At 46.0% G+C, this 6720-nt stretch overlaps 1 protein-coding gene across 2 annotated transcripts in view; it reads left to right on the forward strand.

Moving 5' to 3' along the window:
• Positions 1-6720, forward strand: part of TBC1D14 (TBC1 domain family, member 14) — an 82639-nt gene that overhangs the window by 31929 nt on the left and 43990 nt on the right. The gene's annotated exons all lie outside the window — the stretch shown is intronic.

Genomic DNA, 6720 nt, shown 5'->3' on the forward strand with positions numbered 1-6720 from the left:
CACTTTGCCCCTTCTGCTCCTATGCCTGGCAAGCTCCTGTGGTCCTTCAGGAGTCCTTGTTTGGATCCACATTCCTAGACTACTTTTCAAACAGTGAGACACCGTCCCCACCACTGTGGACCGTGAGCTTCCTGGGGCAGGGGTTGCATCTTAATCCAGTAGTTGTTTTCCTAGCCAGTGCAGGCACTTAGTAGATGTTCAGTAAACAGTCTTAAATGAATGAGGGATAGACTGTAAACCTGAAAAAGTAATAAAGAGATGTTACCTTAACTGTTAAAATCTAAATATTTCCCCTTTTGATTATGTTGTTATTCTGTGTATTGGGAGGAGACTTTCCCTAGTGATCTCGGTCACACAGCTGTGCAGGTTTTTGTTTGATTGCACATGTGGCATCCACACCTGTGGTGTCTACGACTTTTTTTTTAAAGGAACCTATTTTTACATGTTTTCTTAAGGGTTCTTTTTGTTTAAACTATCATTCTATTTTTGCCCTTTCCACTTTTACACCTACTACCAATTTTTCCTTTTTACTGTATTTTCTTACACTTTTTTGAATTTAAAACATAAAATTGCATAATGTTTCTACAGTTCGGTATCCTACTATTTTACTTATAGAAAACATTTTCCCACAAAATTAAAAATTTATACACTTACGAATGTCTTTGTGGTATTCCGCCCTGTGAATCATTTACTTGTCTAACAGTAAGGAAGTGGCTTTCCTTCTGCTTTTTGATGATAAAATGACCTGTGGGTGCATGTACTGGTGCATGGTGTACATTTCAGGATTTCCTGGGGCCGAATCCCAGAAGTGCTGCCTGCTTGGTGACCACAGTCCTGACCCTGGTCAGCTGACCTGTCCTTTCCCAAGAGGGTGTCTGTGAGCCCCCAGGAGCCCATTGTCCTTGGTGCAAGTTTACTGGCAGTGAAAGTCCAATCTCTGCTTTATGAATGAGGACACACTCCACGGGGCCGGTGGACTGTCGAAATCTGTCACAGCTCTGGCCCCACGTGACTGTAGCTTGAGGTCTGGCAGGACTGGTCCTCCCTGCTCCTGCGGACCCAGAATGCAGAGATGCCTTTGGTTTGCTTCTCTCCCTCTCCTGGGCACTGGCTTCGGCTCAGAGGACTGAGGCACGCTTTCCTGCCTTTGCCTGAGATGCTCCCTTCTCTCGCCTGCGTGCCTCTGTCCGATGTCTGAGCATCTTTAAGGCCCAGCTCAGCTCCTCCGGGACGCCCTCCTGGCTCCCAGGGCAGAGGCGGCCTCCTCCAAGCATGCTGCTCTCTGTGCCTGCTCTCACGTTAGTCCAGTTTTGTTTTGTGTGTCTTGTTCTTAGAATGAGGCCTTCAAGTCAGAGCCTGGATCTTAGTCATCCCTGATCCCCAGCGAATGCCTGGCGCATGTTCTTGGTTGGCCCTGGGACATGAACAGAACGTGGCTTGGCCCTGCCCGCTTGCACAGTGTAGACCCTTGCTCGTGGAGCCGCATGCAAGAGTGGTTCCTTCTCATGCACAGGGGCAGGCCACTTTGTGCCACACTCTGGGCTGGGCGTTTTCCGTACCAGAGAAGACAGGGACCTGCTGGATTCCGGGGGTGCAGCCCAGTGGAGGGAGAGGGCACACAGATGAGCTCTAGAAGCCACCTGGGTTAGGAATCGGCACACCATCTGGATCAATGGAAACCAGAGATTGGAAGATACTAGAAAAGGTTACATTATCAGGCAGTTGTTCCCAGTTTTATTTTGCTTTTGTTCGTAGAATTTTTAGAGTAGTTTAAAGCAAAATCTAAAAGAGTGTATTCACTGTTCATGGAAACTGATGGCACAGAGCTAATCTTCAATTCATATAGATTAAAGCATCAATTAAAGAAATGAGAGAACACATTACAGGAAGCATTTATTAGTTCAGGACAAAGTTCTCAGCTCTAGTTGCACAGAATTCTCTGGGAAACTAAAAAAATCAGTTGATGTGTAGGCCCCACCCTCAGCAATCAGTATTCATTGGTTTGGGGTGAGGCCATGGCGTTAGGATTATTAAAAAGTTCTCTAGTGGATTCTCGCTGCAGCTAGGATTGAGAACCACCTGTGGGAGGTATGAACTTAAATCCAAATCCAAGCCCTTCAGTTGACTGTGTCCTTGGGCAAGGTTATATCTCTGAGTTTCCTCATCTGTCAGAGGGAGAATCATACATAGACACCTTGAGGATGGGGGCCTGTGTCTCTGGGGGCCTGTGCCTCTGGCTGGCCTGTTGGCACAGCGCCTATGTAGGACACAGTCGGAGCACAGTACAGTGGGGCCTTGACTTACGAGTTTAATTTGTTCCAAGACCGAGCTCATTAAGGAGCTCGTTAACTCAAATTACTCTATCAACTCAATGCAAAAAATTGGCCGAGAGACAGCTGGTATCTCAAAATACTCGTTAGTCGGGACACTCGTAAGTCAAGGCCCCACTGTATTCTGCTTGTTGAATGAAAGCAGTAACGGGTGAATAGCATTAGGATGAGATGAGATGAGCTGTTTGGCCTGTCATGCATAAGCCGCCCTCAGTGTTACTGATGAGCACAGGTAAGTCACCCATCTGGTGGCTGAGGCTGGTACCTCTGTTGCAGAGGAGAAAGCTGAGGTTTGTTTCTCACACAAAGTCAGGCAGCTGGTCCGGAAGCTGGGATATGAGCCCCGACCTGCCTGACGCTGAGTCCCACGAGGAGTCTTTGCGCCACAGCCAGATCTCATCCCTTCAGGTCTAAGTCCCTCCTCAGTGTGGTCGTGAGCCCAGACCCCTCACCATGTGTGATGCTTATAGCCTATGAGCTCGCAACTCCTCTTTCCCTCCTCTTAGGATTCAGTTGGAGATTAAGAATAAATTTGTGTTTTTCCCCAGTAAAGTAACGTTCAATACTAAACCACATGGGCGCTTTCGCCCTGCCTCCTTTCTCCTTGTGAAAACCTCTGCAGATGTTAGGGAATCCTCCCTGTTTAACTTCTCCTTCCTGTGTTTACATGTTGGGAAGGGTTGAAGGGGACTTCAAGGAGGCTGTGACCCGGCCACTGGGGCCTGTTTTGGACTCTGACTTATCAGTCGAGATATACAGGCCTGAGTGGGTTTCAGGGTTAGTTAATGAATGACCCGTGAGTGCAGGCTCTACAGCAGGTTTCCTGCCAGCCCTCGGGGATCCAGAGAGCAAGTAGGGCACCCTCCCTCCCCCATGTAGTTAAGGAGATGCGGAAATAGCTAAAATACAAGTCCCAGCTCTTGGTCAATGATGCGTGTAAGGTGCTCTGGGAGGACAGCAGAGCCACTGGGTACAGAGGGGTCTTTATCCCGGAAGACTCCAGAGAGCGTGGGAGCTGAGCTAGCACTTCCTGAAGTGTAGCGTATACTGTCGTGTACACAGTGAGCCCTGCACGTGGGCCCTTGGAGTGTCACTGAGCCCTGAAGTCTCCGTCTTATCCCTTCCCTGTCAGGACCTTGCTCCCCCAGGACAGCTGCTGTTTTGCTTGTTTTGGAGTTTCGGATGGAGTTTCGGATAAATGGATTCATACAGCATATACTTCAGTGTCTGGCTTTCTTTGCTCAGCTTTGCCTGAGGTTCACCCAGGGTGTTACTGAATGGCGGCCGTATTCGTTTTCTCTTGCTCTGTATAGTTTTCAATCGCACAAACATACTTCTGTGTGTTGCCCGTGCATGGAGGCTTGATTCTTAAGTCTGTGACACTTACTAATTAGGGGGTGCTCATCGTAATAGTCTCACGCATGTCTTTAGGCGCGCGCATGCTGGGGCGGCCCTGCCGAGTGTGCTTGGTAGACATGCTAAGCGCTTTTCCTAGGTGCTTGCTCACACTCTGCTCGGTAGACATGCTAAGTGCTTTTCCTAGGTCAGTGGTCAGCAAACTGTGGCTCGCGAGCCACATGCAGCTCTTTGGCCCCTTGAGTGTGGCCACGAAGTTTCAATCGCACTGTACGTGCACGCCCGCACATGGTATTTTGTGGAAGAGCCACATTCAAGGGGCCGCAGTTTGCCGACCACTGTCCTCGGTGCTTGCTCATACTGCTGCAGCAGCGCAAGCACTCGGGTGCTCTGCGCCCTCTCGGAATGCCGCACTGTCACTTGTTGGCTTCTGTGTTTGTTCTTTTCCGCCACCCTGGTGACGGGTTAGGGGATTTGGGTTTACTTTGCCTACCTTTCCATATTTTATTGGCCTCTGTTCTGAGGTGCCTGTGTGGGCCTGTCTCACTGATCTGTAGGCACACTTTTAGATTCAGGGGAGAGCCTTTGTGGAATGCAGATCTCCTCTGCACAGTGGTTACCTTCTCATTCTCTGTAGATTTTTTGTTTTGTGTTCTTAATGAACAGAACTTCTTTTTTTAAAAAAAAATATTTTATTGATTTTTTACAGAGAGGAAGGGAGAGGGATAGAGAGTTAGAAACATCGATGAGAGAGAAACATCGATCAGCTGCCTCCTGCACACCCCCTACTGGGGTTGTGCCCGCAACCAAGGTACATGCCCTTGACCAGAATCGAACCTGGGACCCTTGAGTCCACAGGCCGACGCTCTATCCATTGAGTCAAACCGGTTAGGGCCAGAACTTCGTAACTATAATGAATTCTACTTTATAGAATCTTCTTTTTTTATGGTTAGTGCCTTTTTTGTTCTATTTAAGAAATTCTGTTATCTTCTAGAATCTTTGTTTTGACATTACCTGCTAGATCCATGATCCATCAGAATTACCTTTCAGTATGATGTGAGGCAGTGGTTAATGTTCCTTAGCTATAGAGATCACCCTTCCCGTGAACCTTGAAATACATCAGGTGACCATATAGCTTCTGTCATCTATTTGTCCTTTTACTATCACTAATTTCAATACTTTTTAAATTACTGTAGCTACTATATAATGGGTCTTGATATTTGACAGAGTAAACCCTCCTACTTTGTTCTTTAAGATTATTTTGACTATTCTAGGTTCTTTTTAATTTCCATATAAATTTTAAAATCAGTTTGGCAATTACCACAATAAATCTGTGGTTTTGTTTGGGATTGCATTGAATTTATTGATCTTTATTGATCATTTTTTACTATATGAAGACTTTTGGTGTCTGAGTATGGTGTGTCTTTCTATTTATTTAGTTTTTCTTTAAATTTTCCACAGTATTTTATAGGTGTTTCTTGTTTTTTTAAATGTAAAGGTCTTGTGTTTCTTTCATTAAATTTATTCCAGGATATTTGTTATTTTTGGATGGTTTTACAGATGGCATTTTAGAAATGTTTATTGGAAATGCCGCTCATTTCTGTGTGTAGTCCTTGCATCCTGTGATCTTGTTAAATTCGGTTCTCGCTGTTGATCTGTGGATTCTTTTGTGTTTTCTGTGTAGAAAGCCCCCTGTCTGTGAGTGGGTTGTTTCCAGACCTCGCCCCTCTCCCGCAGTGTTCTGGCCTCACGGAAGGCCTAGAGCTCCATGCGTGTGGAGGTGGCCTGGCCTCTGAAAGCTTCCCTGCTCCCCCACTCAGTGTGACGCTTGCCGGCGGGTGTCTTTTCACCAGGGCCCTCATGCTTTATTAAATACCTTTTATCCGATTCAGGAAGTTCTCTTTTATTCCTAGTTTTATAATTTTAAAAGATCACACATATGTTACATTTTGTCATATGCCTTTTTTCCTGCATTTCTCAGTTGTATGTGTTTTCTCCTTTATGTGTTTATGTGGCAAATAACATTGCACTTTTCTAATGTTAAGTAAGCTAACTGCATTTGCATTCTCAGGATAATCCCAAATTATTCATGATACACCATCCTTTATGTTCCATGATTGGATTGGATTTGCTAATATTTTGGTTATGACTTTCTGTCTGTAATTTGTCCTTTCTTATACTGTCCCTGACAGGTTTTGGTGTCAAGGTTATGCTGGCCTTATAGAATGGGCTCAGAAGTATTCTGCTTCGTGTGTTCTCAGTGAGATTTTTCTCTGGTGGTTAAATGAACCTACCATGTGTTAAAACTTATAGAAAGTCAGTTTTATTGCACATGAATTTTAAAAAAGCCTACACACACACTCCGTGTCAAATGATTCTCGAAAGGGTACCAAACAGTCCTGGCTGAATAGTTTTTTCTTGGGGAATAATGCCCATAAACGTGCTCATTGAATGACTTCTGAATTCCTTCTGGGGTGGAGAGAGGGTAGGAGTGAAAGCTTTGGCCTCTGAAAGGCTTTGTGTATTTCTTCCTTAAATGCTTGGAAGAGTTCACCAGTGAGGCCCCCTGGGCCTGAGATTTCTTTGTGAGTTTCTCATTGTAGATATTTTTGGAGATTGTTTTGCTGAGGTATAATTATGACACATGACTGTTGCAGGTTGAGGGAGGATTTGGAGAGGTGTGGGAACATGGGGGTGTAGATTTGTAGGGAGGAAGGACACAGGGTCCTGAGAGAGACTGCGGGTGTGGCGCTTCCTGAGTGATGCCTGTGCCAGACCAGGTGTGGATTTGACTCCTGGGGGTGAGGGGTTTGACAAGTTCAAGTAAGATCGCAGGTTTGTAAGTGTATCAGTAGTCAGAACAGTGCTCCTTAAACTGGAGCGAGCGAGCGAGCGAACATCAGAGCTTCTCAACTAGAGGGAGGCTCATACAAACAGATTGCCCCCCCCCCCCAGGTTCTGATTACGGAGGTCTTGGTGGGGGGCGCAGGATTTTGTGTTTCCAGCTAGTTCCCAGGTGGGCTGCCTCCAGTCC

This window comes from Myotis brandtii, unplaced genomic scaffold (genome assembly GCF_000412655.1).
Source record: "Myotis brandtii unplaced genomic scaffold, ASM41265v1 scaffold986, whole genome shotgun sequence".
Lineage (NCBI taxonomy): Eukaryota > Metazoa > Chordata > Mammalia > Chiroptera > Vespertilionidae > Myotis > Myotis brandtii.